Below are 17,319 nucleotides of genomic sequence, written 5' to 3'. Positions count from 1 at the left end.
GTGTGATGTCGTTAGGTTAGTTAGGTTTAAGTAGTTCTAAGTTCTAGGGGTCTGATGACCACAGATGTTAAGTCCCATACTGCTTAGAGGCATTTGAACCATTTTTCTACGCACAGACATTGTGCTAGCCATCATTTTTTTAGTCTTTGATCACAACATAAAGTCCTTTAGCGATGACCGGTTTCAGTCAGTAATGACCATCGTCAGATCTACAATATAAAAAATATACACCTATTGGGCAGTCTACCTTTTTTTTTTTTTTTTTTTTTTTTGGTGGTGCTGAAGTCTGATCAACTTCGTTGATTTTTACTTCTGTAGGGAATGGAAGGGGTAAAAATTTTCTCTTTATTTATTTATTCTTCTTTCAGCTTTAGTTTGGGCACACAGAAGGGTCCTTTAACTCGCTGCTTTTGGTGTGTGTTTGAAAACATGTGTGTAGAAGTGCTAAAGGACGGTATGTCCTTAAATTATGGAGAATTACGTAGGGATATCATTTACGGAGGCTCAAATACTATCGCCTTCGGTACTTTGTATTTGTGGTTGCGTAAGGGCTCTACCGCCCCTACTGTGGTGAGTTGTGGTGTACTGTCACGTATCATGTCCAACTTCCGAAATAAGGTTCGTGCCTTCTCCTTGACCTTGTCTGAGAGGTAAGATTCGCTTAAGGCTCGATGAATGTCTTGATTTCGGATCCACCATTGGGCTCCTGTGATCCATCGCAGGCATCTGCTTTGTACAACCTGTAACTGCTTGTAGTTCGTGGCACACGTAGTACCCCAAGAGGTTGATCCATACAAAATGGATGGTTCGACTGTGGCATGGTACAACTGGAGTTTCGTGCGTTGGCTGAGGTATGAGCTCTTCAGAAAGGGAAGGAGAGCTCCCAGCATTTTGAGGCCAGACGTCTTCTTCTCCATAATGTGATGACTATACAACAGTTTGGCGTCTAGATGCACTCCCAGGTATTTTACAGTTGTTGCCCAGGGGAGTGGCTGGTCTGATATCCGCAGGCGGTCATTGACGATGGGTCTCCGACGTGTGAAGACAATAACTTTGGTTTTTTCCGCATTGACCGTTATTTTGTTCATGTGGGTCCAGTGGTCCACTAAATCTAGTTGGCGCTGCATCCGTGTGACGAGGTGGTCCATTCTGGTGCCTGCAGTCAGGAGCGCTGTGTCGTCGGCATAGAAACTGGCAGTAACATGTGGCACCGTCGGGAGGTCGGTAATATATAAATTAAACAGCAGTGGAGAGATGACCGATCCTTGTGGAAGTCCTTCAAGGACAGGCCGTGTTGTTGAATTCTTGTCATCAATGCGAACATATAATCTGCGATCCTGAAGAAAATTGTCGAGAAGTTTTAAATAGCAGTCTGGTAGGGGAGTGGTACGTCGGAGCTTGACGATCAAGTTGCGTTGCCATACTTTATCGTAAGCCTTCTCTATATCGAGAAAGACTCCAATAGTATGTCGTTTCTTGTTGAAATTGTCCTGGATAGATTCCGTGATGCGCAGTAGTTGTAACTCAGCCGATAGCTTCGCCTGGAAGCCAAACTGCTCCGGTCGGATGATGTTGTGTGCCACAAGGATGTCCAGCAGGCGTTTCAGTAGGACACGTTCCAGTACCTTTCCCAGCGTCGACAGTAAACTTATGGGTCTGTAGCTGCCAGGGTGTGAGAGATCCTTGCCCGGTTTTGGTATTGGCACTATTCTGGCAATCTTCCATGCCTCTTGGAAGTATCCAATCCTTAGGCAGCTGTTCACTATCCGGGTGAGAAGCACAACAGGCTTTCTCGGGAGGTGTTTCAATTCCGTATTGCTGATTCTATCTGCTCCAGGTGAGGTGTGTTTGCTATACTTGATAATCCTCCGAATTTCCTCCGGCGTTGTCAGCCGGGGCATAGTGTTAGTCGGGGCGTCCCGAATAGCTTCCCATTCCGCCGCTGTGGCCTCCTCTGCACGGTGGAGTGCATCATCTCCATCCTCCGTGGGGGGCGTAGTCATCTGTTGTTGGTATGTATCCGCATACAGCTCCGCCTGCGCCAGTGAGTCGTACAAGAGGCCATGGGGTCCTCGAATTGCCCTTTTGGGGGGCTGTTGCTGTCTGAGACTTTTAACTATTCGCCATTCATCTTTGGTGCGTAATAGAAAGTTGTCCATTTTGAGTTCCCATGTGTGTTGCTTCCAGTCCTGAACCTTCCGCCGGAGTTCTCGGGTTAGTCTGTGAGTTTCCCGTCTATCGTCCGGATGACGGTAACGGACCCATCGTTTCCGACAGCGATTGCGCCTTGTCTTAAGCTCCTGCAGTGGTGGTGGAAACTCGTCATAATTGACTTCCGGTTGCAGGTGCTCCGTGAGTGCTCGTTGTTTCGCACTGGTAATCTTCTTCGTGAGTACTGCGACTGCCACATCAATCGCTTCTCTTGTAGTAACAACCTGGGTTGGTCGCACATTGTTGTTGAGGTACGCTTGGAACTGCTGCCAGTCGTAAGTTCTTGTCGTCGGCAGTGGGAGTTGCAAAGTAGCCCTCTCTATGAGTCCTAACACCGGTCTGTGGTCCGACGAAAGATCATCCAGCGTCCGCAGATGGAGATTCGGATTGATGTTCTTGATTATGGCGATGTCTAGAACATCAGCGTCTTGTGTCTGGACGTAAGGTATCCTCGTCGGTTCCCGTGGTCCATGGACGGAAACATGTAAATTCTCAGCCAGTGCAAACAACATATGTCCTTTTGGGTTAGTCTTACGGGAATTCCAGGCAACATGTTTACTATTAAGATCCCCTCCAAGGAGGATCTTGTCGTAACCCTCTGTAACGGAGTAAAGATCTTCTGGGTGGAGAGGCTTCTTTGGGCTAAGGTAAGCCGCAATACAGGTAATGTTTCCGAGCGTCGTGTGGATTGTTACTGCCGTGGCCTCTAAAGTCTGGAGTTGAGGTAAACGTTCTTGGTGGTGACGAATACATTTTTTGATCAGAACTGCGGTCCCTCCACCCCGTTGGTCCCGTCTGTCCGTCCGGTAGATGTGCATGTTCCTCAAGCGCAGGTCGGTTGACTCGCGAAGATGTGTTTCGGAGACAAATGCTACGTCTATCTTGTGGCGATGTAAGAAGTCCGTGAATTCTATTTTCTTCGGTTTCAGGCCGTTGGCATTCCAAATGCAGAAGTTAAGATTCCTCGCGTGATGCCGTCTATCCATTTAGGGTGTTTGAAAAGCTGTCAGTACGCTTTCTACAAGCGAGAGGATAGACGTCAGCTTCTGCTGGAGGGCGGTGAGTAGTTGAAGAATATCTGTTAACGCTGGTGTAAAGGTGGTCGACCAGGCAGATGACGTCTCCGCTGGTGTTGGAGTCGGCGGATGGGCATGTAGTGCTTCGGAGTACGTGCGCTGTTGTCTTGCCTGCCGTAGAGTCACTCTGGGTGCCGGTTGTGGTCGAGAGGCGATTGTTTCCACAGGGAGTGGTGCCGCTTGTTGTTGGGTGGCCGGAATCGCAGCCATGGCCGAGTTCTTAAAAATTATTGGCCGTTGTGGGGTCGACTTCTTTGGTGTCCTTCTAGTATATTTCCGTAGGAGTTCTTGAAATTTGGGGCAGCCACGGAAGGTCGCTGGATGTTCTTGTTCACAATTGGCGCACTTTGGGGGCGCCGTCCTAGGATGGGTACAATTCGATGATTTATGGGATCCACCGCAGCGGACGCAGCGTGCTGGCATGTTGCAGTAGTTCGCTGTATGCTCGAAACGTTGGCAATGTCGGCACTGGACTGGTCCTTCTTTACTGTTATAGGTTTCTATTATCACTCGTGTGTAGAGCAGGTATTTGACATCATAGATCTTGTCACTGTCTTTTCCGGATGGGAGGGTGACTCGGTACACAGGTTGCGGTATCAATTGTTTCGTCTTCTCGTCGCGTTCCTTAAATTGGTAGACTTGTAGCACTTTGAACCCTTTTTCCTTGAGGGCATAGCAAAGTTGTTCTTCGGTAACTTCCGCCGGAAGGCGTTTGACAACTACTTTCAGTTCCCTGTCTTCTGGTGCTTGATGTGTAAAATAGGAGAAGTCGTGGTTCGTGAAGAATTTTATTGCACGCCTTTGGTCTTCGAAGGACTCAAAGTGGTATTTGATGCGGTCCTGTTGGTATATAGCTTTAAGGTTGCCCTCTAGAAGTCCGTTGAGCGTTTCATTGAGGTGAACGTAATCCTTTGTGTAATAAATTGTGACTGGGGGCACTTTGCGAAGCACATTCTTGTCTCTGTCCACGGCTTCTGCGGCATTAGAAGTTTGTCCCTGCGGCTTGTTGGTTGATGGAGGCGCAGCTTGAGGTGTCAGTGGGGCGAATCGGTTCGTTGTGGGGATGGTCTCCGTTCGTCTCTTAGCCGGGTTGGCTAAGTCCTTGGCTAATGCGTTGCTTCTCCGCCGTTTGTTGTGTACGAGCGTAAAGTCCCCCTCTGCGTGTAGGGAGTCGTTGTCGTTGTCTGCTGGAAAGGCCGCTGCCATCTCCGCGTCGTCGACCGTTTGGTGGGAGTGCTGTGATTCGACATCTGAGTCCACAGATGGAGATGCCAGACAGGTGTCGTTCTCCTGCTCTTGCGTTTCCCGTGAATAGCGGATAAGGCGTTGTATGTCCTTCAGCGTTTCTTTGTCCTCCTCCCGACATATATCGAGCCTTCTGGCGTAGTCCTGGCGGTCGTCTTCATTGCTGCGTCCGTCGTGATGTGATGTATGGCCGACGTCCGAATATGGTTTCGTCGTGTGGTGTGTAGTTTTCTGCGGTCGAATAGCGCCTGTCGATCGTCGTTCTATCCTGTCATGAACCGGTGCCGTAGCCTGGGTCGTCAACCTGGGATCCGTCCTGTGTGGAGCGGCCGCTGGAGCGTCCGGCGGGCCAGGCCCAACCGATCGACCAGCGGCCGACTCCAGCGCGTCCGAGGCGGCTGCCCCGGCCGCGCGCGCATCGTCCTCGCTCGTCGGCATCGCGAACTCCCCCTCTGTCTACCTTTCAAAACAATAAAGCATTTCATATCACGATGTACTCTCATATAATCTGGGAAATGTACAGATAAAACAAGTTAAAGGTACCTGTTCTGCGCTATGTCCTAATGTGATAAAGCCGTAATAGCATCGTCATAACGTATAAATACACTCAGCAAAGCATCGTCACGTAGAACTAAAATATGGTGTAAAATAGGCCACATCGACCTCACAGTCATTTTGCAACTGGCGTTACTGTACAAAATCTACTGAAGTGCAGTAGCTACCAGAAATCTGTTTGCCTATATGCTTCATAGATGTCGCTGCTGTGGGCTTAGATGTAGTCTTAATTTACGTAAGAACCATAATCTGATTAAAAGAAACATTAGATAAAATACATGTAGCAGACTTTTAAATTTTGATAACTCTTATAGAAACCAATTGCGACAAAATAAAAAACGAATACAGTTTCCAGAATGAGGTTCGCGGGAGAGCTTCTGTAAAGTTTGGAAGGTAGGAGACGAGATACTGGCAGAAGTAAAGCTGTGAGTACCAGGCGTCAGTCGTGCTTCGGTAGCTCAGATGGTAGAGCACTTGCCCGCGAAAGGCAAAGGTCCCGAGTTCGAGTCTCGGTCGGGCACACAGTTTTAATCTGCCAGGAAGTTTCACGAATACAGTTAATTATATAAAATTATTAAAAGCAAATATATAAAGATAATAGATCTAACACTTTTTTGGTGATTTAACGGTCAAAAATAAAATACACGTAATAGACATTTGACAGTACCTGGATCACTGTTTATATTCGCGATTATGTCGCAGCTGGTGAAATTGTGCTAGCTGGACTGCTGGGAATTCACGCGTGTTTCACGCGATCTTTACTGCCACCCTCCGTAATGATCGACGGCCACTACCTGATCTTGGTTTAGTTGTGGTTCTTGCTTCGTGTTTCCACTTCATAGCCACATGACCAACAGTCGACTTGGGCAGCTTTAGAATGTCTGAAATATCCGTAATGGATTTGGTACTCGGCTGATATCTGATATCTAATCCACGTTCGAGGTCACTGACCTCTCCTGGCCGCTGACGCCCATACCGCTGTTACTGCTACTCTGTTCACAACACAGTATTCCCCACCTCTTTTTATAATGCCAGATCCGCCTCTCGTGATATCTAGTGGTTGGTTCCACCATACATTGGGACGTCCGGAAACTTTTGATGCTTTAGTGTATTTCTCTCAACAAGGAGTTAAGTCTTACCCGTATGCGGGTGGCCAAGATCATGGCTCCGCACGTTTCTGGTACATTGCAAGCGGGTAAGACAGCAGTCTACAAATTACTGATCAGCAGGTCCAGAACTGTCGATGTTTAAAACAGATAAGTAATGGAGACTTCAGGCACCAGCTGCGCTGCAGCATGTGGATGTGCTCGCAGGTTTCCTTATAGGCGAAAAGTAAAGCTAAATGTTGGTCGTATGTGTAGAAGTGAGTTGTCCAAAGTTAAGAGTGTTGTTAACGGGTATAGGTGATCGTGAGTGCTGTTATTGACTGTTGTTATTGAGAGAGAAGGGGGATAGCGGAATACGAAGCCTTGGCATAGTCTACTTCGTCTGAATCATACTGACGGAGCTACCGAACATAATCTCACCATCTGAGAGATAGTTCGTCATCGGCAATGTTTAACGCTCTCACTCCATGAGAGATTCCAGGGATATGCGGAATTTAATCCAAGATTTGTACGTACGTTCTCCTAATCATCTGTAATCAGTTTGCCGAAAACTACTGTAGATGATTGTTTTTTTCTCCATCAGGAATGGAAATAGAATGAAATTTTCACTCTACAGCGGAGTGTGCGCTGATATGAAATTTCCTGGCAGATTAAAACTGAGCTTCTGTGAAGTTTGCAAGGTATGAGATGAGGTGGAATTAAAGCTGTGAGGACGGGGCGTGAGTCGTGCTTGGGTAGCTCAGTCGGTAGAGCACTTGCTTGCGAAAGGCAAAGGTCCAGAGTTCGAGTCGCGGTCCGGCACACAGTTTTAATCTGCCAGGAAGTTTCAGGAATGGAAGTAGCTGCATTCGACTTTGCACGAAATTCTAACAGTAATATTTACATTACTGCTTTTACTGTTACTACGGATAATATAAGGGGTGATCAAAAAGCTTGCGTTGAGAGGCCATGCAGTTTTAAATCGATAGGCCAAAGAGACAAAATCACCGTGAGCACTGAGGTAGTCATCCCACAGGCGCATCGGGTGCAAGATAACCTGTTGGTACAACACTGTGTTCTGTTGCATGAATAAGTCCGTAACTGCCAGCTGCACATCCTCGACCGATAGGAATCACCCAAGGCCATGTTTTAATCGACCGAAGGCATGATAATCATATGGGGAGAGATCAGTACTATAGGGCGGGTGCTCGAATGTCTCAAACTTGACCTGCTTACATCATTACGCAACTGTGGTTTTCGGTAGACATGCTGCCACACACACACACATCCTTCTTTCTCCGATGGATGTCGGATGCCTACCAGTGTTTGTTCGCCGGCAAAAAATATTTGACTTACGCTATCACGAATTAATTAAATTTCAAATGAATTAAATTTAACCTTACACGATAGATTCAAAACCTTATTAGAATCAAAATTATTTAATGGAACAACACTCATCTTTATTTCAATTTTTATTATAATAGTGTTTAACAATTTCACGGGACTATTTCCATATATTATCACCAGAACAAGTCATCTACCATTAACATTTCCAATTACCTTACCTATATGATTAAGATTTATATTGTTTGGTTGACTTAATCACACCAGCTACATATTTATGCACCTAGTACCTCAAGTTACAAAAATGGTCCAAATGGCACTACGGGACTTAACATCTGAGGTCATCAGTCCCCTAGACTTAGAACTACGTGAACCTAACTAACCTGAGGATATCACACACATCCGTGCCCGAGGCAGGATTCGAACTGGCGACCGTAGCAGCAGCGTGGTTCCGGACTGAAGGGCCTAGAACCGCTCGGCTACATATGTACGGTGATTATAATTAAACTTTCAGACAGCTGTAGAAATATCACCACTGGTCAGAGCAACGCCAAATTGCAGCGGAATGATATCGGGCAGGGAGAAAACGTATGGCAGAAGAAAATGTAGCAATAGATGGCGCTGCAGTAGTCACTTCAAAACGAGAAATGAATCATACAACAATGCCTAAGGTGTACGTTTCACGTTAAACAAACTGTACTACTCAGTGTGGATGAGTGTACAGGTTTGATACTGTTAGTTAAGTAAGCCCATCCACAATAACATGGTCATAACACATCGGACCTCCCTCCGTGAACCATGGACCTTGCCTTTGGTGGGGAGGCTTGCGTGCCTCAGCGATACAGATAGCCGTACCATAGGTGCAACCACAACGGAGGGGTATCTGTTGAGAGGCCAGACAAACGCGTGGTTCCTGAAGAGGGACAGCAGCCTTTTCAGTAGTTGCAGGGGCAACAGTCTGGATGATTGACTGATCTGGCCTTGTAACACTAACCAAAACAGCCTTGCTGTGCTGGTACTGTGAACGGCTGAAAGCAAGGGGAAACTACTGCCGCAATTTTTCCCGAGGGCATGCAACTTTACTGTATGGTTAAATGATGATGGCGTCCTCTTGGCTAAAATAGTCCCCCATTCCGATCTCCGGGCGGGGACTACTCAGGAGGACGTCGTTATCAGGAGAAAGAAAACGCATTCTACGGATAGGAGCGTGGAATGTCAGATCCCTTAATCGGGCGGGTAGGTTAGGAAAATTAAAAAAGGAAATGGATAGGTAATAGTTAGATATAGTAGGAATTAGTGAAGTTCGTGGCAGGAGGAACAACACTTCTGGTCAGGTGACTACAGGGTTATAAACACAAAATCAAATAGGGGTAATGCAGGAGTAGGTTTAATAATGAATAGGAAAATAGGAATGCGGGTAAGCTACTACAAACAGCATAGTGAACGCATTACTGTGGCCAAGATAGACACGAAGCCCACGCCTACGACAGTAGTACAAGTTTATATGCCAACTAGCTCTGCAGAGGACGAAGAAATTGAAGAAATGTATGATAAAATCAAAGAAATTATTCAGATAGTGAAGGGAGACGAAAATTTAATAGTGATGGGTGACTGGAATTCGGTAGTAGGAAAAGGGAGAGAGGGAAACGTAGTAGTTGAATATCGACTGGAGCTAAGAAATGTAAGAGGAAGCCGCCTGGTAGAATTTTGCACAGAGCACAACTTAATCATAGATAACACTTGGTTCAAATATCATAAAACAAGGTTGTATACATGGAAGAAGCCTGGAGATACTGACAGGTTTAAGATAGATTATGTAATGGTAAGACAGAGATTTAGGAACCAGGTTTTGAATTGTAAGACGTTTCCAGGGGTAGATGTGGACTCTGACCACAATCTATTGGTTATGAACTGTAGATTAAAACTGAAGAAACTGCAAAAAGGTGGGAATTTAAGGAGATGGGACCCGGATAAACTGACTAAACCAGAGGTTATACAGAGTTTCAGGGAGAGCATAACGGAACGATTGACAGGAATGGGGGAAAGAAATACAGTAGAAGAAGAATGGGTAGCTTTGAGGGATGAAGTAGTGAAGGCAGCAGAGGATCAAGTAGGTAAAAAAAACAAGGGCTAGTAGAACTCCTTGGGTGACAGAAGAAATATTAAATTTAATTGATGAAAGGAGAAAATATAAAAATGCAGTAAATGAAGCAGGCAAAAAGGAATACAAACGTCTCAAAAATGAGACGTCAGGAAGTGCAAAATGGCTAAGCAGGGATGGCTAGAGGACAAATGTAAGGATGTAGAGGCTTATCTCACTGGGGGTAAGATAGATACTGCCTACAGGAAAATTAAAGAGAACCACTTGCATGAATGTCAAGAGCCTAAATGGAAACCTAATTCTAAGCAAAGAAGGGAAAGCAGAAAGGTGGAAGGAGTATATAGAGGGTCTATACAAGGGCCATGTGCTTGAGGAAAATATTATGGAAATGGAAGTGGATGTTGATGAAGATGAAATGGAAGATATGATACTGCGTGAAGAGTTTGACAGAGCACTGAAAGATCAGAGTCGAAACAAGGCCCCGGGAGTAGACAAGATTCCATTAGAACTACTGACGGCCTTGGGAGAGCCAGTCCTGACGAAACTCTACCATTTGGTGAGTAAGATGTATGAGACAGGCGAAATACCCTCAGACTTCAAGAAGAATATATTAATTCCAATCCTAAAGAAAGCTGGTGTTGACAGATGTGAAAATTACCGAAGAATCAGTTTAATAAGCCACAGCTGCAAAATACAAACGCGAATTCTTTACAGACGAATGGAAAAACTGGTAGAAGCCGACCTCGGGGAAGACCAGTCTGGATTCCGTAGAAATATTGCAACACGTGAGGCAATACTGACCCTACGACTCATCTTAGAAGCTAGATTAAGGAAGGGCAAACCTACGTTTCTAGCATTTGTAGACTTAGAGAAAGCTTTTGACAATGTTGACTGGAATACTCTCTTTCAAATTCTGAAGGTGGCAGGGGTAAAATACAGGGAGCGAAAGGCTATTTACATTTTGTACAGAAACGAGATGGCAGTTGTAAGAGTCGAGGGGTATGAAAGGGAAGCTGTGGTTGGGAAGGGAGTGAGACAGGGTTGTGGCCTATCCCCGATGTTATTCAATCTTTATATTGAGCAAGCAGTAAAGTAAACAAAAGAAGAATTCGGAGTAGGTATTAAAATCCATGGAGAAGAAATAAAAACATTATGGTTCCCGATGACATTGTAATTCTATCAGAGATAGCAGAGGACTTGGAAGAGCAGTTGAACGGAATTGATAGTATCTTGAAAGGAGGATATAAGATGAACATCAACAGAAGCAAAACGAGGATAATGGAATGTAGTCGAATTAAGTCGGGTGATGCTGAGGGAATTAGATTAGGAAATGAGACACTTAAAGTAGTAAACGAGTTTTGCTATTTGGGGAGCAAAATAACTGATGATGGTCGAAGTAGAGAGGATATAAAATGTAGACTGGCGATGGCAAGGAAAGTGTTTCTGAAGAAGAGAAATTTGTTAACATCGAGGATAGATGTAAGTGTCAGGAAGTCATTTCTGAAAGTATTTGTATGGAGTGTGGCCATGTATGGAAGTGAAACATGGACGATAAATAGTTTCGACAAGAAGAGAATAGAAGCTTTCGAAATGTGGTGCTACAGGAGAATGCTGAAGATTAGATGGGTAGATCACATAACTAATGAGGCGGTATTGAATAAGATTGGGGAGAAGAGAAGTTTGTTGCACAATTTGACTAGAGGAAGGGATCGGTTGGTAGGACATGTTCTGAGGCATCAAGGGATCACTAATTTAGTATTGGAGGGCAGCGTGGAGGGTAAAAATCGTAGAGGGAGACCAAGAGATGAATATACTAAGCAGATTCAAAAGGATGTAGGTTGCAGCAGGTACTGGGAGATGAAGAAGCTTGCACAGGACAGAGTAGCATGGAGAGCTGGATCAAACCAGTCTCAGGACTGAAGACCACAACAACAACAACAATACATCGGATACGAAAAATCGGTTTTTAATTGTCCTGAGGCCAAAAACCACATAAAACATCACTCACATCGGTTTTTAATTGTCCTGAAGCCAAAATCTCATAAATGCATCAATCACACTGGTGTTTAATTGTCCTGAGGCCAAAAATTGCATAAATCAAAATCATATCGTATTATTAATTTCCGTGTGACTGGCGCAAAACATGTTCAATAAGCTGTACACCGTTGTCTGCAACAAGTTGAAATCGAGATATAGCATGTTACAGAATTAATCGAAGTGTTTCCGGGATCACGTTAGGAATGTGTTGCGAAAAGCGTGCCTTCAATGCAGATAAGGTTGCAATTGGAACACTGAAGACGTCTTTCAGATAGCCCCACAGCCAGAAGACACGCGGATTAATATCGGGTGATCGGGACGGACAGGCTGTAGGGAAATGGCGGCTGATAACTCTAGCATTTCTGAACTGGCGCTTCAGCACCTAGATTTGCAATGTGCAGAGGTACGCCATCTTACATAAAAATGAACCCATCCACACATCCGCGCTGTTGGAGAGCTGGAAGGACGTCGTTGTGCAAAAGACACTCATAGCGCTTAGCAGTGACGGTACAGGTAATAGGACCAGAAGCATCTGTCTCTTCGAAAAAATGTGGCCCTATGGTAAATGATGCCTTAAACCCGCACCAAACAGTGACCTTTTCAGGATAAAGTGGTACTAGTTGATTTGCGTGTGTATTTTCCGTTGCCCATATTCCATAATTCTGTGTATTGACATATCCTGTCAAATGGAAGTGGGCTTCGTCTGTCCACAAAATCTTCCACGGTCAATCATCGTCCACTTCCATGCGAGTAAGAAATTGTAAAGCAACGGTCTCTCTTGCTGGCAGGTCAACAGGAAGCAACTAGTGCACATGGGTAATTTTGAATGGCTTGCAAAGAATGATGTTTCGTAGGATTTTACGTACCGTGCTCGCGGGTATGTCCAATATTCGGGCAATTTTCCGTGCACTACACGTTTTTACATCACCACTCTTCTCCTCCTACATTGCTGTGGCCATTGCTTCCACTGACGTTGAATCAATTCGTTTCCTCCTTCTTCCAGGTTGCATATCAAAAGAACCCATCTTTCGAATTTCGGAATCATTTTCTCCAGATCTATGGCAGTCATCGGACCAATGCCTTTTATCAAACCCTTCAGTGTCCGGAATTTCTGCAGAGCGACGTGTGCACAGTCATCATTCTTGTAATACAGCTTCACAAGCAGAATGCGATCCTGCGTTGAAACAGTCATGGCGAACGTCGCAGAACGCGAAAGGAGAAAGAGCTTTTTTTTTTTTTGTGTGTGTGTGGTGGTGCTGAAGTCTGATCAACTTCGTTGATTTTTACTTCTGTAGGGAATGGAAGGGGTAAAAATTTTCTCTTTATTTATTTATTCTTCTTTCAGCTTTAGTTTGGGCACACAGAAGGGTCCTTTAACTCGCTGCTTTTGGTATGTGTTTGAAAACATGTGTGTAGAAGTGCTAAAGGACGATATGTCCTTAAATTATGGAGAATTACGTAGGGATATCATTTGCGGAGGCTCAAATACTATCGCCTTCGGTACTTTATATTTGTGGTTGCGTAAGGGTTCTACCGTACCTACTGTCTTGAGTTGTGGTGTACTGTCACGTATCATGTCCAACTTCCGAAATAAAGTTCGTGCCTTCTCCTTGACCTTGTCTGAGAGGTAAGATTCGCTTAAGGCTCGATGAATGTCATGATTTCGGATCCACCATTGGGCTCCTGTGATCCATCGTAGGCATCTGCTTTGTACAACCTGTAACTTCTTGTAGTTAGTGGCACACGTAGTACCCCAAGAGGTTGATCCATACAAAATAGATGGTTCGACTGTGGCATGGTACAACTGGAGTTTCGTGCGTTGGCTGAGGTATGAGCTCTTCAGAAAGGGGAGGAGAGCTCCCAGCATTTTGAGGCCAGACGTCTTCTTCTCCATAATGTGATGACTATACAACAGTTTGGCGTCTAGATGCACTCCCAGGTATTTTACAGTTGTTGCCCAGGGGAGTGGCTGGTCTGATATCCGCAGGCGGTCATTGACGATGGGTCTCCGACGTGTGAAGACAATAACTTTGGTTTTTACCGCATTGACCGTTATTTTGTTCATGTGGGTCCAGTGGTCCACTAAATCTAGTTGGCGCTGCATCCGTGTGACGAGGTGGTCCATTCTGGTGCCTGCAGTCAGGAGCGCTGTGTCGTCGGCATAGAAACTGGCAGTAACATGTGGCACCGTCGGGAGGTCGTTAATACATAAATTAAACAGCAGTGGAGAGATGACCGATCCTTGTGGAAGTCCTTCGAGGATAGGCCGTGTTGTTGAATTCTTGTCATCAATGCGAACATATAATCTGCGATCCTGAAGAAAATTGTCGAGAAGTTTTAAATAGCAGTCCGGTAGGGGAGTGGTACGTCGGAGCTTGACGATCAAGTTGTGTCGCCATACTTTATCATAAGCCTTCTCTATATCGAGAAAGACTCCAATAGTATGTCGTTTCTTGTTGAAATTGTCTTGGATAGATTCCGTGATGCGCAGTAGTTGTAACTCAGCCGATAGCTTCGCCTGGAAGCCAAACTGCTCCGGTCGGATGATGTTGTGTGCCACAAGGATGTCCAGCATGCGTTTCAGTAGGACACGTTCCAGTACCTTTTCCAGCGTCGGTAGTAAACTTATGGGTCTGTAGCTGTCAGGGTGTGAGAGATCCTTGCCCGGTTTTGGTATTGGCACTATTCTGGCAATCTTCCATGCCTCTGGGAAGTATCCAGTCCTGAGGCAGCCGTTCACTATCCGGGTGAGAAGCACAACAGGCTTTCGCGGGAGGTGTTTCAATTCCGTATTGCTGATTCTATCTGCTCCAGGTGAGGTGTGTTTGCTATACTTGATAATCCTCCGAATTTCCTCCGGCGTTGTCAGCCGGGGCATAGTGTTAGTCGGGGCGTCCCGAATAGCTTCTCATTCCTCCTCTGCACGGTGGAGTGCACCATCTCCATCCTCCGTGGGGGGCGTAGTCATCTGTTGTTGGTATGTATCCGCATACAGCTCCGCCTGCGCCAGTGAGTCGTACAAGAGGCCATGGGGTCCTCGAATTGCCCTTTTGGGGGGCTGTTGCGGTCTGAGACTTTTAACTATTCGCCATTCATCTTTGGTGCGTAATAGAAAGTTGTCCATTTTGAGTTCCCACGTGTGTTGCTTCCAGTCCTGAACCTTCCGCCGGAGTTCTCGGGTTAGTCTGTGAGTTTCCCGTCTATCGTCCGGATGGCGGTAACGGACCCATCGTTTCCGACAGCGATTGCGCCTTGTCTTAAGCTCCTGCAGTGGTGGTGGAAACTCGTCATAATTGACTTCTGGTTGCAGGTGCTCCGTGAGTGCTCGTTGTTTCGCACTGGTAATCTTCTTCGTGAGTACTGCGACTGCCACATCAATCGCTTCTCTGGTAGTAACAACCTGGGTTGATCGCACATTGTTGTTGAGGTACGCTTGGAACTGCTGCCAGTCGTAAGTTCTTGTCGTCGGCAGTGGGAGTTGCAAAGTAGCCCTCTCTATGAGTCCTAACACCGGTCTGTGGTCCGACGAAAGATCATCCAGCGTCCGCAGATGGAGATTCGGGTTGATGTTCTTGATTATGGCGATGTCTAGAACATCAGCGTCTTGTGTCTGGACGTAAGGTATCCTCGTCGGTTCCCGTGGTCCATGGACGGAAACATGTAAATTCTCAGCCAGTGCAAACAACATATGTCCTTTTGGGTTAGTCTTACGGGAATTCCAGGCAACATGTTTACTATTAAGATCCCCTCCAAGGAGGATCTTGTCGTAACCCTCTGTAACGGAGTAAAGATCTTCTGGATGGAGAGGCTTCTTTGGGCTAAGGTAAGCCGCAATACAGGTAATGTTTCCGAGCGTCGTGTGGATTGTTACTGCCGTGGCCTCTAAAGTCTGGAGTTGGGGTAAACGTTCTTGGTGGTGACGAATACATTTTTTGATCAGAACTGCGGTCCCTCCACCCCGTTGGTCCCGTCTGTCCGCCCGGTAGATGTGCATGTTCCTCAAGCGGAGGTCGGTTGACTCGCGGAGATGTGTTTCGGAGACAAATGCTACGTCTATCTTGTGGCGATGTAAGAAGTCTGTGAATTCTATTTTCTTCAGTTTCAGGCCGTTGGCATTCCAAATGCAGAAGTTAAGATTCCTCGCGTGATGCCGTCTATCCATTTAGGGTGTTTGAAAAGCAGTCAGTACGCTTTCTACAAGCGAGAGGATAGACGTCAGCTTCTGCTGGAGGGCGGTGAGTAGTTGAAGGAGAAAAAGCCATGTACCCGGCGTGTTTATACCAACTTCAGTGGATCATGCGCGTGACAGGTTTCTTCAGTTACGTATTCTGATACATACAGCGCAATCTATTGATCAATTTTCACAACATTTTTTTTTCTTCTGCCATACGTTTTCCCCTTCTCCGATAATATTCCGTTGCAATTTGGCGTCATTCTCACCAATAGTGTTATTTCTCCAGCGCTTTGAACGCTTAACTTTAATTATAATCACCCTGTATATACTGAAGAGCCCAAGAAACAGGTAAAATTGTACACCTGGCTAAGGTCGTGTAGGGCCCACCGAGACCGCAAAAGTGCCGCAACGCGACGTGGCACGGACTCGACTAATGTCTCAAGGTCTGAAGTAGTGCTGGAGGGAATTGAACCATGAATCCTGCAGTAATGTCCATAAATTCGTAAGAGTACGAGGGGGTGGAGATCTCTTCCCAACAGCACATTTCGAGGCATCCCAGATACGCGTAATAATGTTCATGTCTGGAGGGTTTGGCGGCCAGCGGAAGTGTTAGAAGAGTGTTCCTGGAGCCACTCTGTAATAATCCTGGACGTGTGGGGTGTCGCATTGTTCTGCTGGAATTTCCCAAGTCCGTCGGAATGCGCAATGGACATGAATGATGATGTGATGATGATGTTGGGTTTGTGGGGCGCTCAACTTTTATGTTTTCTCTATGTAAGTAGGCTGTTTATGTTTTCTCTATGTAAGTAGGCTGTTTAGGTTTTTTATTGGTAACGCCACCTCTGTATGACAATCACTGGCTGTGCTGTGGGCAGTCTGTGTCTGCTTTGCATTGTTGTAATACTCGCCATTGTAGTGTTAGGCAGCTGGCTGTGAACAGCGCGTAGCGTTGCGCAGTTGGAGGTGAGCCGCCAGCAGTGGTGGATGTGGGGAGAGAGATGGCGAAGTTTTGAAATTTGTCATGAACTGATATATATATTATGACTTGTGATGATATTAAGGTAAATACATTGTTTGTTCTCTATTAATATCTTTCATTTGCTAACTATCCCTATCAGTAGTTAGTGCCTTTAGTAGTTTGAATCTTTTATTTAGCTGGCAGTAGTGGCGCTCGCTGTATTGCAGTAGCTTGAGCAGCGAAGATTTTTGTGAGGTAAGTGATTTGTGAAAGGTATAGTTTAATGTTAGTCAGGGCCATTCTTTTGTAGGGAATTTTGAAAGTCAGATTGCGTTGCGCTAACAAAGTATTGTGTGTCAGGTTAAGCACAGTCATGTATAAATTGTTCAAAGGGGACGTTTCAAACTGCGCGGTTATCAGCGGCCGTAAAGATTCCCAACCTTTGTTCAGTCTAATCTCACCACTTTCATGAATGATCATGAAATGAGGAGGAAAAGACAAACACCTAGTCATCTCGAGGCAGGTGAAAAATC

Source organism: Schistocerca serialis, chromosome 8 (assembly GCF_023864345.2).
Source record: "Schistocerca serialis cubense isolate TAMUIC-IGC-003099 chromosome 8, iqSchSeri2.2, whole genome shotgun sequence".
Classification (NCBI taxonomy): domain Eukaryota; kingdom Metazoa; phylum Arthropoda; class Insecta; order Orthoptera; family Acrididae; genus Schistocerca; species Schistocerca serialis.
Note: the sequence above shows the minus strand (reverse complement) of the source record.